This window comes from Dermacentor silvarum, chromosome 2 (genome assembly GCF_013339745.2).
Source record: "Dermacentor silvarum isolate Dsil-2018 chromosome 2, BIME_Dsil_1.4, whole genome shotgun sequence".
NCBI classification, from domain to species: Eukaryota; Metazoa; Arthropoda; class Arachnida; order Ixodida; family Ixodidae; genus Dermacentor; species Dermacentor silvarum.
The window spans coordinates 35230971-35252062 of NC_051155.1; the positions used below are offsets into that span (position 1 = coordinate 35230971).

The window sequence follows — 21092 nt, forward strand, 5'->3', positions numbered from 1 at the left end:
CACCATGCGCGTCGGAGACAATACATGGTGTTTTAGCACCTCGGATCCAAGCTTTGGACTTGACCGGCGGAAAACAAATAACTTCGCCGTGCATGTGTCGCGCCTCAAGAAAAGATTACGCCGACTGGCCTGAACTTTTATTTCTTTTTTTGTTTGTCAGATCCACAACGTGGCCGAGTGTGACGTGGTAGAACGGCACCGTGTCTTGACTGCTTGGGCGAAGAGTGAGGTAGAGGAAGAGGACGTGGGCAGATCACAGAACAGCTGGCAATACGGCTCTAACATCAGTTAGTTTCATTGAATAATTGCAACTGTATCCGCACAATACTTCTTACCTAAAGTTTTCGCCCCCCCCCCCACCCCACCTGTTTAACCGCCGGCTTCTTGCCCAATCTCCCGTGGTGGGTATGCGCCATGCTATAGGAAGCAAGCAAGCAAGGTGGCCCAGGAACGGGTGCTGTCTCTGTGTCCCTCATTCCGTTACAATATATATATATATATATATGGCCACGGAGATAAGAGTAGCCAAAAGGGATGGGAAATTGTATTTACAAGATATAGACAAAGAGAGACGGCTGCAGGCAGCATGGCGGAACAACAACACGAGCATTACTCCGATCGTCATCTTCAGCGTCTTTCTGGCGCATTCTTTCATGCTCGGCAGGATGAGTACTTCAGTGTGCGGGAATAGCGCGTAACAATATAATTGACGCGTGCTCTATGTAGACATTTAGACTACGATGACGATATGTGCTTTAACGTGCTCCGTGTGGTGGGACAGGGGAAACTCGAAGACGAAGAAGACGTCTGTTGTTCTGGTGTTTCTAAAGCTGTTCCGCCGTCTTGTTCAACGTGTTGTCTCTTGTTCGCGTTGACACGTGACACTGGAGGAGGTGCTGGGTATACAACCCTGCCTGATGCTCCGGACTCCTCCTGGGAGCCATTCATCCAGCCCATCTCCAATTGCACCTCCTGTACATCACTTCAGTCGGCGGTTGCTAGGCCTTGCCCCCGAGCTCAACCCCCTACAAGAACGCTCGTCCGAGCCCTGTCTACCTCTGCCAATGGCAACCGCCAGCCTGCCACAAGTTTCAGTGTTCCACAGACAGCTCTACTCACAGTGCGTCCCAGGTAACCCTTCTGCAACCACTGATTCCCGATCGCTTTCATGGTGGCACACATGAATATGTTGAAGACTGGCTTGACCAGTACGAACGTGTTGCCAAGGTCAATGGGTGGACTGCTCAACAAAAGCTCTCCCACGCGTATTTCGCCCTTGACGGTAGTGCTCGCACGTCGTTTGAAAACCGCGAAGCCAGTTTCGCTACATGGAATGATTTCCAACATCAGCTGATTGAAACAATTGCGAGTGTCGATCGACGGGACCGTGCCCAGCAACTAATTGAGCTGCGCTTTCAGAAAGCCAACGAAACTGTAGCGATGTTTGCCGAGGACATGGTCGGCCTGTGTCGTAGAGCTGACTCTCATGAGGAAAAGAAATTACGCTACCTTATGCGTGGCATAAAAGAAGAACTGTTCGCCGGACTTGTGCGCAATCCACCGAGTACCGTGGCGGATTTTATAAAGGAAGCAACTGGTATTGAACGCGCACTCCATCTAAGATGCAGGCAGTATGATCGCTTGCCCAGCAGCACTCCTATCGATGCCGCCGCAATGACGGTTAGCAATCAGAACTCCCTTCGTGATCTAATTAGGGAGATTCTTCGCGAAGAACTTCAGAAGCTCGGGATACCGGCAATGGGCACACCCATGGCGTCAGTCGCTGAAGTCGTACGTGAGGAAATTAGGCAAGGGTTCTCCGCAGGCGATACTGCTTACGAGCAGCGTCCCCTGAGTTATGCCGACGCTGTCCGATGTCAACCAGCTGCTATGTCCATACGGTCGCAACATCAGCCACCGAGAGCCACACCTTGGTCATCACCACCAGAGGAACCTCTTAGACACCCACCTGTTGTGCCGATCCCGTCCTACCGCCAGCCGTCATCCGCTACATTTTTGTCATCGCCACAAGAAGGGGCTTCGAGGCGCCCGCAAATTCGAAAAACGGACCCATGGCGCACGGTTGATAGGCGCCCCCTCTGTTATCACTGCGGAGGCATCGGCATATTTCCCGCCATTGCTGGTACCGCGACGCCTCATTTCGACCTCTTCAGTCCTGGTCTGACGGTCGACGCACCAGTGACGACTACATGCTACGCCGCGACGACACTGTTTTTCAAGGTGTTCGCGCAGCGCGCACTCTGAACGATGACTCTCAGCCCAACCACCAGGCCGATTTTGGACGGCGGTCACGCTCTCCGTCCCCTGCTCATTCATGTGCACCGAGTGGACATACTTTTGCTGACCTCCGGGGCAGAATGTCGCCCAGTCCACGCCGGGGCCGACAAGACGACGAAAAACCCCCAATAATTCCGCCGCAGGACACCGTGAAAACGACAAACTCTGACACCGACGAAATTGTGAGCGCCGATATTATTGTTTCAGTTGACGGACAGCAAGTGACAGCGCTAGTCGACACTGGTGCCGATTATTCGATAATGAGTCAAGCTCTAGCCGTTCGCCTTAAGAAAGTAAAAACGCCCTGGACCGGACCTCATATAAAGACTGCGGGCGGCCAACTGCTCACGCCTGCTGGAAGCTGTGCGGCGATAGTCACCATAGGAGGTTCGTCCTTCGTGGCAACTTTCTTAGTTCTTGCAACATGCTGTAAAGAGTTAATCCTAGGCATGGATTTTCTACGGGAATGCGACGCCATAATCAACATCCCGGACCGCTTGATTACGTTTCACTAGGACTCCGGATTTAATTCACTGCTTATCGCCGAAACGTAACGCCTGTCGTCTAATCGAAAACGACGTGGACCTCGGTCATGTATCCTTGTTTCGGTTGCATGTGACGTACCGTTTGATTGTGAAGGAGTTGCAGACCAAGTAACTCCCTTGTTATTTACTCACGGTATCGCCGTTGCACGAGGCATCGTAAATATACCCGATGGGCGCACGAACCTGTTGTTGACCAATTTTAGCACAGAGCGACGGCACCTACCAAAGGGCACGGCTGTGGCCTATTTTGACGATGTCGCTGATGTTCGTGGGTGCTTTTCAGTACTAGAAGAAGCGCATGCGCAAGACGCAGCACCTGTGCTTGACGTAAACGCTACTTTACCGCAACACGAGCGAGAACGACTTCTTGCACTACTGGCCGAGTTCCGCGACTGCTTTGCGACGACGTCAAGAGTCGGTCGGACGCCCCTGACCAAGCACCGCATAATCACAGAGGACGAAGCGAGACCGATTCACCAAAACGCTTATCGTGTGGCCCCAAAGGAACGTGAAGCGATACCGCAGCAGGTAAACCAAACGCTTGAAGACGATGTGATTCAGCCTTCCAAGAGCCCGTGGGCATCACCTGTAGTTTTGGTAAAGAAGAAGGACGGCAGCCTGTGTTTCTGTGTGGATTATCGAAAGAAAGAGTTTGATATGACGGTCCAGCACAAGTCGGGGAAACGGCATACCGACGGCCGACTGCCTGTCTCGGTCACCCATATAATCAGCTCCTTCGACCGATGAAGAGGAAACAGCATTCCTCGGTCTTCTCGACACGTCTACCATTGCACAACAACAACGTGACGACCCTGAGTTGCTTGGCCTGATTAATTTCTTGGACGGACGAACTCAGACAGCACCTAAAGCTTTCGCAAGAGGATTATCATCCTATTGCTTAATAAACAAAGTCCTATACGAAATGAACTTCTCATCGAGCGGATCAAGCTATTTGCTCGTCGTTCTTACTGCTCTTCATAGGGAAGTGCTGGAAGCATGCCACAAGGAGGTCACTTCTGGGCATCTAGGATATATGCGAACACTGAACAGAGTGCGACAAAGATATTATTGGCCAGGACTGCCCGTTGCCGTGAAACATCACGTTCGGACCTGCCTAGATTGTCAGCGGCGCAAGTCACCTCCAACGAAACCAGCCGGTTTGCTACAACCCGTTCAAGTACCGCAAACGCCATTTGACCAGATCAGAATTCACCTCTTGGGTCCACTTCCTACTTCTACTACTGGTAACCGATGGGTTATTGTAGCAACTGACTATCTCACTCACTACGCCGAAACAAAAGCTATCCAGAGAAGCACAGCAGCAGAGGTGGCCCGATTTTTCATAGAGAATGTTGTGCTGAGACATGGCGCACCAACCATCGTCATAACAGACCGAGGCACCGCATTCACAGCCGCGCTTTTAGATCACTTCCTGATGCTCAGTGGCACAACTCATCGAAAGACAACAGCCTACCGTCCACAAACAAACGGACTAACAGAGCGCCTGAACAAAACACTCGAAGACATGCTTTCCATGTACGTGAATATACAGCACAAAGATTGGGACGAGTATCAACCTTATATCACGTTTGCTTATAACACGGCTAAGCAAGAAACTACACGGATGACTCCATTCAGCCTTGACCACGGACGCGAAGTAAGGACGATGCTCGACGCCATGCTACCACGCGAACCTGACGACATTGACACGGATGCCGATGCGTTTACGCAACGTGCAGAAGAAGCCAGGCAGCTCGCACGCGTGCAAATACACCTGCAGCAAGAATACGATGGAGGTCGCTATAATGCCCGTCATAGGCCTGTAACTTACGACACCGGTGACAGAGTATGGGTCTGGACGCCTATACGAAAACGGGGACTATCTGAGAAGCTGCTGAGGCGGTATTTCGGTCCCTATAAAGTGCTCCGTCGGCTAAGTGACGTCACATACGACGTCATTCCAGATTGCCCTTACTGCACAAGGCACCGCCAACACCGTTCTGAACTTGTACACGTAGTGCGCATGAAGCCCTACGTCAGCGAGTGACTGCACGAGGGACTTTCGTTTTCACCAAGCGAACTTTTTGTTTAGCATCGGGGCGATGCTCTTTTCGAGGGAGAGCTAATGACGCGTACTCTATGTAGACATTTAGACTACGATGACGATATGTGCTTTAACGTGCTCCGTGTAGTGGGATAGGGGGAACTCAAAGACGAAGAAGACGTCTGTTGTTCTGGTTGTTCCGCCGTCTTGTTCAACGTGTTGTCTCTTGTTCGCGTTGACAGTGACAACATATATATATATATATATATATATATATGAAGTAAGCTACAGTACGATGAAAGCGTTGTCAGACCACTGGTCTGATGGCAGTACGTGGACCTTGTTCTATGTATTATGCGAGACGCGCAAAGCGGTTCATAGAGAACGCGGGAAAAATACGCGTTGCCATACCGTAAAGAGAAGTTGGCGATTTCAGAGGCAGTGCTTGATAAAAGAGAAGCCTGGTCGGTAGCAGTGACAATCCAGCTGTTACCAGTGGGCATTTTCGGGAGTTGACCATACAGACCGATGCCTACGAACTCAGATGGCGTGGACGGGATAGGCTGCACCGGCCTCGCGCGGTAACGGTGGTTGAGCATTTGCGGTACTGCTCCGAGTTTGGATCGAGAGGCGTCATAATGGCACGAAGCGGTGAAGTAGAGCGGCGGCAGGGCGGAGACTGAGGCGCGACGAGCGGTAATGGCGAGGTGTATCCACAGAGTTCCCAGGGGAAGGAAATCGATGAGAGGGAGCTGACTACACGCGTGGTTCGTAAACGTCCAGTCAACGGACAAGGTAACGCTCAAACGTCGCGGAAGCTCGGCGTTCGTCGAGCTGACACCGACAGCAAAAGCGTGAAATGTGCCCCCGATTTTCGCAGTACTAGCACGGGGGTAGGGATTGCGGGCCAGAGGAATACCAGCGCTTTCTCTCTGTGTCTGTTCTGTTCTACGTCCTCGTTCAGTCGCGCTAACACATTCTATGATGGGAATACCCTGCCGTGGCCGGTGCGTAGTTAATTAGTCATCGGAGCTAGGGGAATACAAGCAGTAGCAGTCGGCAAGGTACATCAGCTTGATATTGGGCAGCGGGTTGCTCTAACCCCAGCTTAGCAGCTTGATTAAAGGCAGGGAAACGTGTTGAGGTCTGCACCACCGGAGGCGGCTGCGAGGCGACGTCAGCATACGTGGGGACGCGATGGGGTGGTGAAAAGACTCTAACGTTATGCATATGACAACGACGCTGCTTCTTCCCTGATGATCTTACAGAGTACAGAAGCTGTGTATTTGTGAGGAGCAACACGCCGGAACGCCGCATCTTGACCGTGGCTGCTCTTCACGTATGATGGTGTGTATGTGAGTCCGTAGATCCTGTAGATCAGCCTCACTGGGTATCTGCGCAATGTCATAGGGACGCCGTACCTGAAGGGAGTGAAGCTTGTCACGCCGCTGGCGTGTAGTGGTGATGTCACTAATTGAATTTGGGTTTTTAACCACCATGGGCTATGAATGCGACGGCACTGATTCCTTTCAAAATGTGTCGGATGTGGTCTGCTTCAGTTATGTTACTACTGGCCTGTCGGCAAAGTGTCAAGACGTCTTGTACGAAGTATACGACTCGCCTTCGTGTTGGCAGCGATTGGCTAGCTTTGTTTTGGCGGCATGAGAACAGCGAGGAGTAGTGCCGAAGATACGTCGGATCTGCGTAACTGCGGCCTAATCGGCGACTTCCTGTACCTTGTAGATGAACCATGTTTTCGCGACGTGCGTGAGGTAAAATGCGACGTTTACTAACATTCGACAGTCAACCACTTGTTATAGTCGCTTACATTCTTGTAGTTGTCAGTCCAGTCCTCAATGTCCTCATGGTGTCGTGCGTAATCTTGCGTATCACGATGACGGCTATTGACAGTCCATACTGACGCGCTTGGTGTTCCTCGACCTGTAGGACTATAGTAGAAGCAGAGGTGCCGGAATTCAACCTTTCACTTCTAGGCAGGCGTATGGGTGGCATAAGAGCAGCGCCAGAGAAATCAGGAAGCTGGTATGGCACTAGGATCGAAGAGAAACTCCGCCACTTAAAAGAGCGGAACCACATCAAACGCTGTTATTAGGTGAAGCCACAGATAGCACCCGCTAAGAAGGAGATCTGGGATGACAATTGTATAAAGATGAAAACGATGAGCAAGCTGAAAGCGCTCACCATAGATATTGTCACGCGCCTTGTGAGAGAACGGGTGACGTGACGTTTATTGAGGGTAGGCTCCTTAAAAGCACGGCGCTGGGGGCTGGCTATCGAGCGGGCGGGGAAGCACGCGCACTTCTTTCTTCTTGTCCGTGCCTGCCTTTTAGCACTGTACCCACTACTGCTGGTGGCATTTCCCCCTTCCTCGGAAAGAGCATCGGCTCGATGCTCAAGAAGCGATGTTAGAAAAGGAGGGGGAAACAGCATGGGCAAGGCAGGTGCTCGTGCAAAGGACACAATCACAGCTTGAGGAAAAACGAAAGCACAACAGCGGGGAAGCGTGACGGGTACAGTCTCAAGAAACAGAGAGGTTGCAAACAGTAGCGTAAATAGAAAGATAAATAAAAAATAATAATCACGAACGCGCAACATATGGTTTCATGCGCACAACGTGAACTAGCTACGTCAGGGCGAGGTTGTTGTCTACGCCGTGTCTACGACGGGGGGGTGTAGTCACCTTCTCAGCAGACCGAGCCCTCGACAGGTACGACCACAAGTGTCGAGACGACGCCCTTCGTGTCTTCACCGAATGTGTTACGCTTCCTCCGCGAACCAGTGTCCTTGTCGAAGTGAAGTGCGGTGGAATGCGCGAAGGTGAAGTGGTCGCTGAAAGTAACTTATCGCATCTACTGATGCAAGGTGTTTGAGCTGCTAGAAGTGTGCTACAGCTTAATGATGGCCGTTCTCAATTGCTTGTCACCAACTTCAGTAACGAGCATCGACACCTGTTCCGCGGTACTTCGATAGCGTTTGCCGAGGAAATAGAGCACGTTGCTGAATGTTTTACCCCTGAACCAGTGAGGATGGCTGACAAGTCACTGGGCAACGTCGACATTAATTCAGAGTTATCTCCAGACAAACAGGCGGCACTGCACGAGCTCTTGCTTGAATTCAGGGCATGCTTCGCAAGCTCGTCTAAGGTACGCCAGACTTCAGTTACAAGACACAGGATCATCACATGCGACGACGCACGGCCGACACGCCAGCAGCGCTACCGCGTGTCGGCTAAGGAACGCGACGCGATTCGTACGCAAGTACAAGAGATGCTTGAAGACGGCGTGATCGAACCTTCTAACAGCTCATGGTCGTCCCCGGTCGTTCTTGTCAAAAAGAAAGACGGAACGCTACGCTTTTGCGTCGACTACCGGAAGCTCAACAACGTAACTAAAAAGGACGTGTACCCACTGCCGCGTATCGATGACTCGTTAGATAGACTGCGGCGTGCCCAGTACTTTTCGTCACTCGATTTGAAAAGTGCATACTGGCAGATCGAGGTCGACGAACGAGACCACGACAAAACTGCATTTGTGACTCCTGACGGCCTTTACGAATTTCGAGTGCTCCCTTTCGGTTTGTGTTCAGCCCCAGCAACCTTCCAGCGAATGATGGATACTGTCCTCGCTGGATTGAAGGGGCAGACTTGCCTTGTGTATCTTGACGACGTAGTTGTCTCTTCTGAAACATTTGAACAACATCTTCATCGCCTGCGGCAAGTGCTAGAAGCGCTCCGATCAGCTGATCTCAAGCTTAAACCAGAAAAGTGTGACTTCGGTTATGAAGAGCTCAAGTTTCTCGGACACGTCGTCAGCGCCAAAGGAGTTCGACCCGATCCCGACAAACTTGCCGCTGTAGCAGCTTTTCCTCCTCCTGCCGACAAGAAGGCCGTCCGACGCTTCCTGGGCTTGTGTGCGTATTATCGCCGCTTCATCGACAACTTTTCGAAGATTGCGGAACCCCTGACTCGCCTTACCAGGGATGACACGCCATTTGCCTGGACGCATGAGCAACAGGCGGCCTTCGCTGAACTGTGACAACGCATGCAGTCAGCACCCGTCCTGGCTCATTTTGACAAAGAGGCTGACATCGAGGTGCATAATGACGCCAGTAACATCGGCCTTGGCGCAGTACTCGTCCAACGTCAAGACGGCCTTGAAAGAGTAATAGCAAATGCTAGCCGCTCGCTGTCCCGTGCCGAGGCGAACTACTCTACCACAGAAAAAGAGTGTCTCGCAGTCGTCTGGGCGATCACGAAGTTTCGCCCCTATGTCTACGGCCGTGCCTTTAAAGTGGTGACAAACCACCATGCTCTATTACATGTATATTAGGCCGCGCATGCTCCTGGGCACAATGCGTCAGATTCCGCAACTGCCGCATGGTGTCGCCCCACAGAGCAAGGCTGTCTGCTCGCGCGCTCTACACAGACGTGGACCCGGCTGTACTACACAATTCGCGTCGTGCATACAAGCAGTCAGATTACATGAGCGTCGGTGACAAGAGACAATGGATAGAACCATCGATAAGATTCGAGAAACTTCCGATACACGCAGGCCCGTCATACGCTGAGTGATAACATGTTAGACGGTGAAACGCGGTCACCCAAGGAAAAGAAGGAAAGAGTGGAGAAGGAAAGACTGGGAGGTTAACCATTTCAGCACAACCGGTTTGCTACCCTACACCGGTCACCCAAAAAACGATAAATAAGTACACGAGGCAATATTCTACTTTAACAAATTGCATATTGTGCACGCTAAAAGACTTCTATGACCCATAGCAGGCAATACATTTTTCATTATGATCTCTATTATGTGTAGGTAATAGCAGTAGTTGTTCCCAATAAAAACAAATAGTACTTTAGGTGCGACAGCACCATAGAATTATACCATGAAATGTACACTTCTTTAGGAAGAAGTTCAGGGTGACGGCGTGTTGTCCTTATTATACGGAAGATCTTAGTTAAAATTGAATTCGCATGCTCAAAAAAGAGGTAAAAGATGAATTACATGAACCTTAAAAGCGTACATTACTGCGGTGTAAAAAGATGGATAATTACATATATCTTATTACTTACCCAAACACTTTTTGTACATGGCTTCTAGATTGCCCACAATGTTTTCTTTACACCCAGCGCTGCTCAAGTTTCCAAGCAAGTCTGCGGAGGAAGAAAACGTGATCTACTAGCATTGCAACTTACAAAATTCTTTACTGTGCTTTGCCAGTTAGCATTTTGATCAAACAAAATGAAACTTCGGGCAGGTTCCTAAAGGGTGCCCTAGATATCACGCACCAAGTTTTGTTAGTAGTGGGGCCCACTGCCGCAGAAAGCAAATTGGCCTGCTAAGTATTCACGAGAATCAGGCTCCAGTATTTTGGTACTGTTTTGTTGTGTTGACTTCTTTTCTAACTTTGTAATAATTTATTTGCGGCCGGTATGCTACTATCCATTTACCAAACATACCTGAAAACGCTGAATGTTAATTTGTGCTGGCGCGCTATTTTTGTGTGAGGTGTTTAGATGACAGCTCATGAAATATTCGTAAAAGCCGGTCTATTCCCATTGTCAGAACAGTGTTGCTCTAAATCACACCAAGCACGAAATAATTCCTCCCTCCTAATGAACTGTTTCTGTCGTAATCTCTTCAGTCATGGTGTACCTTAATTTTCTTTTCCTTCTTAATATTACTAACTGCTGACATATACACGTAGTTCCCGAACAAAACACACCAAGCACTCAACAGAATACAGATTTCACAACGACATATTCAGGTACTCCTTTTTTCCACATGCAATCCATGAATGGAACAGTTTGCCTGATGATGTTGTCAACCGCACATATCACAAGAACCTTTTATCACCAAGATATCAAACAATGCTCTGTAATTACGATCGGGACGTAGGCGCGCTGCGTCCTACAGTGGCATTATGATTCACTTCTCAGTTTATTGTTTTCCTGCCTTAGTTTTTTGCTGGTCATGATTCCCGCAATACCTGCGGAGCCTTATCTCTTGCGCAATGAATATCCATTGTATCTACACTTTCTTTCTTTGTGCTTCTTTCATGTGCTAAAGCTTCCAACATGCATTTTACTAGTTTTTCTCATCCTTTTATTGCGTTTGTATAATGAATATAGAGTGCATATTTACTGCCTTGTTCAACTCAACTTATATATGTCCGCGTCTACGTGAACTGTGCTCTCTTGAATATATATCCTGCCCCTTTCCTGCAACAGCCTCAAATGTGAGGCTGCCATTATGTTCAAATAAATAATAATAAACTGAGTTGTCGAAAACCATTCTCGAATCAACATTTGTAATTTGGAAGTCGACTTTCTCTGTCAATACGTTATCTTTAACTTTTCGAATCACAAAACCAAGTAAGGACAGAACTGCAGAGAAATGCTAGGCCACTTTTCAGGAAACAAAGCACATAAAAGTTGGCCGAGTTTTGCCCGAAAGGCGAAGCAGTGACAGCAGTAATAATTTATTTCACTTTTACTTAAATATAGGGCTCCAGAATTTGGGGACTATATACCTCCAGTAGCCATTAGCAGGAATGTTGCCTGAAACCGGCAGAAATATATGGCCGAGCGCCAGTGGGGCATACTAGCACAGGTGCAATTAAAATAGAAACGTCCTAATGAGCTTCAGCAAGACAGTCCTGCCACCAGAACTGGAATTGGCCTCCCTGGTATAGTACTTGGCCACTATCCCTCCCATGACTTGCAGTTAAACCTGTAGCCCTCAGTCTCAAGCGACTTCGGAGCGCCTGATCAAGGCGGCGTTGTGACCTCCGACGCAGCAGAAGGTGATAATAATCTCTGGATACGGTCATGCAACCTATGGTAACTCGGCTTGGCAAGGCCTAGCACGCGAGTCCTCTCGAGGGAAGCTAGCTAAGCAGGGTCTTTGAGGAATTATCATGCATTGCTTAGAATATCATTTGCCTTTATGAGGTCGGAGAACTGGTTAATCGTATACAATGCTGACCAATGACCCCATCCTCTGCTGGAGAGCTCTTCATGACAAGAGAGAATAAGGGATAGGATTTCTCATTTATAAAGACATAGCGGCCGACATTGGTGAACCATACAGCATTAATGAAAGGGTAGCCATCGTTGCGATAAAGATAACAGGATATATCGACTGAAAGAAGTACAAGCGTGCGCTCCAATGTCCAGTCTTGATAATGAAGACGTAGAACACTTTTACGATGATGTTGAATTAGTAAAGAGAAACGAGCAAGCTCAATATATTGTAGTGATGGGAGACTTCAATAAGAAAGTTGGACAAAAGCAGGCTTGGGAACAAGTAATTGTCGACCATGCCATCGACTCTAGAAATGGTGTGCAGAATTTGCGATAATGAATCGACTGCGCATACCTTCCTTGTGAAAGCAAAAGAACAGGAAGTGGACATAAAAGCCCTTACGGAATCATAGGAACTATAAGTCAAATGCATTCCTTACTCTGCGCTGACACCAGCGTAGTCGAGGGCGTAGAAATGTTAGGTGGGGTACATGATAGGGTTTATAGCTTAGTCAAGTGTAGAATTGGTCTCAGTTTGAAGAGAAAAAAGACCAAATTAGCCTAGACGGAACAGGTCAGCGTACGCGCAGTGAGGGTATAAGTAGGTGGATTTAGGCGGTTGCTCCTTAACAAATGTGCAGGCCTCGATCAGGAAGATGAAGTTAACCTAGGGGCGGCGCAACTTGCACGCAAAAAAAAATAAACACACTGAGAGAACCGCAACAAAGGTCTCCTATAGCATGCTCACCACGCGAAGCACGCGAAAACGAAAATGGGGTGAACGAATGGTGAAACAAAATATTTACAATATAGACTGCTTGCGAAGTTTTATGTGCATGGTGTAACACTCAGCGTAATTAACACAGCTTTGCTGTTTGACCACTATTCACGGAATGGAAGGGGCGGTGATTTTTTTTTTTTTTTTTGCTTTGTTATTTTTCTTCACTACATGTACTTTTGTCAGGCCTCGGAAACTCCGCTGATTTTTTGTCCACGCGAATTGCAGCGCCATCCATGAGATGGATGCGAAACCAAAATCGCTTTTTCTGTTTTTTTATCTTGTCAACCCTCTCTCAACCTTGTCGTTTCTCTCTCGCCTTCAACTATCGGCGGCACGGCTGGCTCAGCCCGCGCTCGTCGTTGGCCGTGCTGATAACGGCCAAAACGGCAGCAATTTTGTTTTCTGGCATTATGCGGTCAGTTTTGCGGTTTTCGCCTTCCGCGCTAGCAGTGTGGTCCGTGTGATGTCTGCAACTGTCCGTGCAATGTCCGTGCATTGTCTCGCAACTGTCGCTGTTCGTGTGTGGTTCGAGTGGTGTGCGAACACATCAAGACAACGTCAGCCATGCGATCTGAAATTCTACCACATCCCTAAAGACAACAGGTGAGCACTATGCAGTTTACTTCCGGTTTTTATTTGTGATAGTAATTGTCCGCAGTCGTACATGGCTGTCCGGTGGTGAGGCAGCAGCTAGCTGATTTGAAAACACCACAACGATGCAGTAAATCGTTATGTCAACAAGCAGCGAACATAAAGCTCCTTATAAATATAGTACCACCTGTGCGTATCGCAAGAATACGTGTGTAGGTGTGCGCTTTGCACTCGATCTAATTGGTCGCCATAGTTCAAAAATGCGTTTCTGAGAATTAAGGTTGATATATCACAACTAGTAGTATTCTGCCGCGACGCGAAACGAGCTCAGTTTAGTATGTTTAAACTGGGATGTTATAATTTATGATCTTCGCAGTTCTTCAGGATGGAAGCGTTTTTAACCTACGCGGGAAGGATGGACCTAATGGGTTTTCCCAGAGACAAGGTCAAGCAACAACCGCAGAATATGCTCGGCGCACTTCACGGAGGTGGATTTTATGGACCGAGGGAGAAGCAGGTCGTGTGAAGCTATTCTGTGCATTGGCCATTAGTGCAATTACAATAAATGTGGGCAGTGTGCGTACATGAGACACCATCCGCGTTTTGGTCTATTCTACAGTGTGTTGCACTGTCTGCTCCAATTCTGGTTTTTGCAAACGAACACATTAAAGTGAGTTTAAAGAACTGCTGTGTTGTAAGTGGAACTATTTTTTAATACAATTTGGGCACATGCTTGGTTGATCGTAATAATGAACGCGACTGCGTGCATGAAAAAATCACAGCATATCCACGGGGTGAATGATGATGAGTGGGCGAAGCTGCGGAGGGAATCATCGGATCTCCCGCTTAAGGGGACGCTAGCACAAACGCGTTAGAGACGTGTAGTACTCTCTAGTAAGGGGGAGCGGCCACAGCGTCTTACGCAGCCATTTACACATGCCGGAACGTGCACCGCGTTTGCCGACGCCATCACATGACTGCTGAGAGAGTATACCCCCCGTATTCATAAACGCTCCTCGACTTGAACTTGACTTGACACCACCTTGGGCAGCGCGTTCGAAACGCGTTGAAGGTAAGGCGGAGAGGCCACATCGTCTTACACCAGCTTTTTACACGGGCCGTAACGCGCTAGCACAAACGCGTTAGAAACGCGCTAGAAACGCGGCCTTTCGTTAATGTTGGGTATTTATTGCCATCGTGGTGCTTGTGTCTATGTTTGCTTCGTGGCGTAGTGGGCTAACGCCGCGCGCTCGGAAGCGAGGGGTCCCTGGTTCGATTCCGCGCTACGGACACAACTTCGGAATTTTTTTTCTCATTTTTCTCAGACTGGTTACACACTACTACTACGACGAGGGACGAACGGGTGCCGCCTTAAGGAGCTTCGCCCCTAAAACGCAAAAAGAATCCACTGCCCACAAGCACGCAACACGAATGCACGAATGGCACGGCCGGACAGGAGAGGAGCGCGAATCGCGCGCTTAGGTCCGGCGGTGCGTCTCATACTCCCGCGGCAAAAAAAAGCACACCGCGGACAGCTAAAGAAATAAAAAAAAAGAGCATTAGGCGAGGCATGAGGGGAGGGTGAGGCGAGGCATGGAAGAGGGATAGGAAAGTCAAGAGGGGGGGAAAGGAGAAACGAGCGGAACAACATTATCATAAAAAAAGGAAGAAAAAAAGTCCTATAGCGATAGGGGGAGGGTAAAAAACACGCCGCTTTTCTTTTCTTTTTGTTTTTTTCGCCACCGTAGTACCGTCATCCATCCGCTAGGGTCTAACTGAAGTGCGCCTTGGCGCTAGCGTCGACTGAGCCTCTGCTATAGGAGAACCAATAAGGAGGTATAGGAACATTCTCCCCCCTGCTTTTGTTTTTCGCTCTCCTGTTTGTAGCATTCGGAATATGCTTTTTAAGAAGGGCGGCATTGGCACTCGTATTCATCTTTATTCGTTGACCGTATTTCACCGGCTGACGAATCTTAAAAGTTATCGCGCAGCAGACGACACGCTTTTCTGTATCGCAAGTTTCTGGAATGTTATCCCTGCTTTTATCTGGTGGCTATGTTTTCTCCAAGACTTGTGTAATGAGACTGCGTGCGCGACACGAATAGTGGTGTACATACAAGAACCTAAGCGAGCATCAGCAATTTCGCTGGAAGGGCCAATGAACCATGTATAAATGAGAGATGCGTCTGATCCACAGATCAGATTTCGACGATCGCCGACTGGGCTCGCCGCTATCGTTGCGGTGCTAAAGCCCCTATATATAAAAAGTAGCGCCATTCTTAGATCTTGCCGCCACCGCGCTCACCCCGGCGTTTCCTCCTTGCCGCCTCCTGTCGCCCCAGCCTCCTCCGCTCCCCCATTGGCCAATGCGTGACACGTGGAAGCACGCGTTGCGCTGTTGTATATTTTTTTTCTTTCCAGCGCGCTTCGACTGCCATTCTCGGGCCTGTGCGACGAAAGTGCTGTACGCACAAACGGATCAAACGTGTTAGGGACAAGAACTTCGTTGTGATGGCATGCTGCTGCGCCTTAAGTTGCCGCAACCGACAAGGCGAGGGCAAAATGCTTTTTTTGTTTACCATCCGGCGTGCGCAAATGCTTGCTGCACACTTGATATTTGCACCGTCTCGCATCGTCGCGTTGCTACTTCCAAAACGGCATTATTAAGACCAGCTACTGACTGACGAAGCAAAATCTCGCCTCAAAAACTTCTCCGCAGGGCGCGATCGAAGTTTTCCTCGGATTTCCTCTGGTAACGCGTTAGCCGTCGTCTGCCACGGCAGGCCCGACGCAGGCGACGCCACTGTCGATATGGCGCCTCGATCGCGCTGGTCGCGCTGAGCGCGATAGTGGAACGGAGGAGGAGGCAAGTGGATGGCGCTACTTTTTATATATAGGGGCTTTATGCGCTGCGGCTGTCAGTTGCTTATGTTGGCACAGGTTCGCTCAATCAAGAGCTAGTTTCTTGACTCACAACTATTGCTACTGTTTTAGAGCGCAGCTCTTAGGCGCCCGTTCCTGCAGACAGCGTCGATGTTGTCCCTCGGCGTAACCGAGCAAACAAGCTCAGCGAAGGATGAAAGTGATCGTGGAGCGCAGCGGGAGAAGGAGGAAAGCGGAGGAGGAGGGTGCAGCGGGACCACGAGGCGGTAGCGGAGGAGGACGGTATGGCGAAAGCGTCAGAAGAAAAGGTTTGTGCCGCGCAAGACGGCATTTGCGGCGACGATGGCTACGAGATGGCACCACAGTAGAGCGCGTCGTCAGTATGAAACAAACCGTTGCAGGAGAGAAAGTCTGTCTGCGGCGGCTTCTTTGAATCGCGCCCACGGGTCGCCTCCGTGCTGCCTCTCGCGGTTTTCCTGATTAGTGAGGCTGTAGCACCACACTACTCTCCTTTTGCTAAGTGTCGCACAAGACATATTGACCACGCCTAGCCAATATATCACAAAAGTCGTATAGAGCTGCGCTCAAATTTGCGCATTAGGGAGTATTGCAATCGTCGGTGAATTTTTTTCACCGTAACTACAGCGGAGCAATGCGCATATCTTCTATCGTGCAATTGAACATTACTTGGAAGTACAACCAATTTGAAAAGTCATTTGATTCAGCACGAATATGAGCAGTCATAGAGGCATTGTGCTAATCAAGTATTACGGGAAGCATACGTGAATATCTTAGCAGCTATCAATAAAGACTCTACAGCTACACTAATCGTTCACAATGAAAGTTGAAATAATACTTCGAAGAAGGAATAAAGCTATGAGATTCGGAAAGTTTAAGAGTAACATATAAGTTTAAGAGTAACATATATCTGCAAAGTATGGTTTGCAATGACATTGTGCTGTACAGCAACGATAGGAATGAATTATAACAAATGATTGAGGGCCTTAGCCGCGAAGCTGTAAGAATAGGGGTGAAGATAATTAGGCTGAAGAGAAGCTCAATACTCAACAGCCTAGAAAGAGAACAATTCAAAACAGGCATTCAGTTTTTATAACTTGTGTGAAAGTACGTTTATCTAGATTAGGCATTTACAGAGGACTATGATCATGATAAGAAAATTTACAGAAATTTACAAGGCAGCGCAGGAACCGAGCTACCCTCTCCCCGATGTGACGCCGTGTTCCCCTTGAACTGCCACCAACACCTTTTGCCTGTTGGGATGGGCCCGCTTCACTTCTTCGCCAGTACCAGCCTGTACTCACCGTAACCTGGTCTTCCACATCGCCGTATGCATCGCAAGAGGGCTTCTTAAGCAGCTGGCCTCCCCCGCCCCCGCTCAGTGGGCATGGAAGTACTGCAGTGATGCAGCCGCCTCAGTCGCCATTCTGCTTTATCGTGCAGGTGGGTTCTTCTCCTTCGTTGAACTCTAAAAGGTCTAGCAATCAATGTTTGCTAGTACTTCCATGCCCACAAGTGTTATTCTCTCTTGGTTGCGAGTGTGTATATGTAGACAAGGTTATTATTTCTCGCCGGTGATGTGGAGTTAAACCCTGGGCCGCCGAAGGAGGAGCCAAGCAGAGAGCACAAAGAACTTCTTTCTTTGATAAAATCCCTTCGCAAGAACGTTGATTCAAAGCACAATGAAGTTATAGCATCTCTAAACGCTGTCAAAGAAGCGCAGAATTCACTTGAGGAAAAAATTTGCGACATTCATAACAGGCTTTCTCTGGTAGAAGACACTATGCGCTTGACTGGAGAAAATGTGTGCTCGGGCGTGTCACCGCAACTGGCAACTTTAACCGAACTTATTGACGAGCTTGAAGGTCGCTCTCGCCGAGATAATCTATGTTACATGGCATTGAAGACAGTGTTTCCGAAACATGGGCCCAGTGTGAAGAAAAGGTGTGTAAAATTGTTAATTCAACGTTGAAGCTTAACCTGGGTACTGATGACGAACGCATATCTCGTGCGCACAGGCTGGGAAAATTCACAACGGGTAAGTGCCGGCCTGTCATAATTAAATTTGCGTCTTCCAAGCTACGTGAGGGCATTCTGGCCGCAAGAGCCAAACTGAGGGCTTGTGACGTGTCGGTTAATGAAGATTTCAGCAAGGCTACAAGAAGTGTGCGCAAAAAGCTTTTTGAATACGGAAAAGCTAGTAAGGAGCAGTTCACGGTACGTTACAACAAACTATACATACACAAAAAGTGCTTTGTATACTCGCGAGCAACCGATAGTATTTGTGAGCTAGAATCTGGAAGTGCCGTAAGTTCAAGCGATTTCTCGTCCGCTTCTACGTCTGCAGGTCGTGCCACTTCCTTGTCCTAGCAGAACAAACGTAACGCCCCCTGTTCCACGAAGCATATCTTTGCTGCTATCAAATGTGCGAAGCATAACCAATAAGCGAGACACTTTATCGGCTACCGTTGACTTATGCTCTGCTGACGTTGTGGCGCTTACAGAAACGTGGCTTTCTGCCGAAGTAGCAAGTAGCGAACTATTTGACTGCGATAAAAAATACGCCGTCTATCGATGTGATCGTCACACCGGAAAAGAGGGAGGTGTACTTATAGCAGTAGCCGATAACCTAGCGTCACATATGATACCAGCGAATTCTTCCTTCAGAGCTTGTTTGTTCGCACATCTCTTTGCGTCATGAAAGCGCTCTTTTTTGTGTGTGCTACAGGCCGCCCAACGCGACGCCTGATTTTTGTGAATTATTACATGACGCGTTGAACTCATTAGTTTTACAATTCCCGCAAAGCTCCTTTGTTTCTGTTAGGAGACTTTAACTTTCCTAAAATTGATTGGTCAGGTACCGGCCCTATGAACACTGAAATGACCGTCGAGAATAAACTATTTGTTAATTTATGTATAGATTTTAATTTCACTCAACTGGTCACCAAACCAACAAGAGTAGGCCTTACGTCTGCTAAGGTGTTGGATTTGATCCTGACCACGACACCAAACTTGGTGCACTCATTGACTTATTTTCCTGGTCTTAGTGACCATTGCTGTCTTGAATTTACCTTGAACGTCGACATTTCACCCCGAACTACTATTACCAAGACTATAAGAAACTACAAGAAAGGGGACTATGCAGCAATAAATAAGGAACTGGAACAGTTCATCGATAATTATATGCCTGGCTTTTCTGACAGGTCGCTCGAGCAGAATTGGAGCCTCTTTAGAGACAAAGTCGCTTCATTGATCGACAGGCACGTACCAGTACAAGTTATATCCAAAAAGCAGCGAGCGCCATGGTTTACAACAAACCTACAAAGGCTTCTTAATAAGAAAAAGCGCCTCTTCCGGTCTGCAAAGCTCGGCAGCAGTGTTTTTCGTTGGCACGCTTATCGCGAAGCTCTTTCCGCATATCGCACTTCTATCAAAAACGCCAGGAGTGACTATCTCAACATTACGCTTCCCTCGCTAATGTCTACTGACCCATCCAAGTTTGGGAAAAGCGTTAAGCCAATGAAAGACACCGTAATAACACTTACTGATTCCGATGGACGTCCACTGCGCAACGAAGAATGCTGTTCCGTTCTTAACAACGTTTTTTCGCAATGTTTTTACGATTCACGAGAAATATCGGTGCCGCAGCTTTGCGACCGCGGGTTTTTTCCAATAGATTTTCTCGTGATTGAATTTGAAGGAGTCATTAACTTAATCCGGAAACTGAAGCTGTCGTCTGCCTGCGGCACCGATGAGATAAACGCTAAATTTCTGAAAAACATTAAAGTGTACTCTTCAATAATTTTGTCACACATTTTTATGCAGTCTCTTCAGTGCTCCACTCTGCCACCTGATTGGAAGGTGGGGAAGGTGATTCCCGTCTTTAAATCCGGTAACCAACACTCTGCCTTAAACTACCGACCAATTTCGTTAACAAGTATCCCCTGTAAGATGCTTGAGCATGTAATCTATTCTAACCTTATAACATTTCTTGAAACCAACTCGTTCTTCACCAGGTTCCAACACGGCTTTCGTAAGCACCACTCGTGTGAAACTCAGCATCTGTCTTTTACGCATGATGTCATCTTAGCGCTAGATAATAAAATTCCGGTTGACTTGCATGTTTTTAGACTTCGCAAAAGCCTTTGATAAAGTGTCGCACCAACTATTACTACTTAAGCTCAGCACGCTGAACATCGACCCCAATATCCTCAAATGGATAGAATGCTTTCTGACGAACCACACTCAGTACGTAACAGCTAATGATTGTTCCTCACATCCCTGCGCAGTTAAATCTGCTGGCGTTCCGCAAGGATCAGTTTTAGGTCCTTTGCTCTTTTTAATATATATCAATGACCTTCCGTGTAACATCAAGTCATCCATAAAATTGTTTGCAGATGACTGTGTCATGTACCGTAGAATAACTAACGAAAACGACAACTACCTTCTTCAAGCTGATCTTAATCGCGTCTCTGACTGGTGTAGTGCATGGCTAAGGCCCCTAACGTAAATAAATGTAAAAGTATGGCAATCTCGCGTTTTTCTAACACTTCTGAACCTTTTACCTTCACCTTGAATGGAACTAAATTAGAGCAGGTTAGTACTTACAAATACCTTGGTGTTTACATATCAAATGATTTATCATGGCACTCTCACATTAACTACATTACTAACAATGCTTGCCGTACTCTTGGTTACCTTCGCCGAAACTTTCGCCAAGCGCCAGCACACCTTAAACTACAGCTGTATCAAACATTAATCCGTCCAAAGCTCGAGTACGCTTCAGCCGTATGGGACCCAGCTCAATCAACGCTAATTGACACCTTAGAATCGGTCCAGAACCGTTCAGCTCAATTTATACTCAATAATTATGCTCGTACTGCCAGT

At 48.2% G+C, this 21092-nt stretch overlaps 1 long non-coding RNA gene across 1 annotated transcript in view; it reads right to left on the bottom strand.

Moving 5' to 3' along the window:
• The window catches only part of LOC125942972 (uncharacterized), a 39224-nt gene that overhangs the window by 12282 nt on the left and 5850 nt on the right, over nt 1-21092 (bottom strand). The window contains exon 2 of the long non-coding RNA XR_007465453.1: nt 9980-10060. This is a non-coding gene — a long non-coding RNA (uncharacterized LOC125942972). The remainder of the gene's footprint in view (nt 1-9979; nt 10061-21092) is intronic.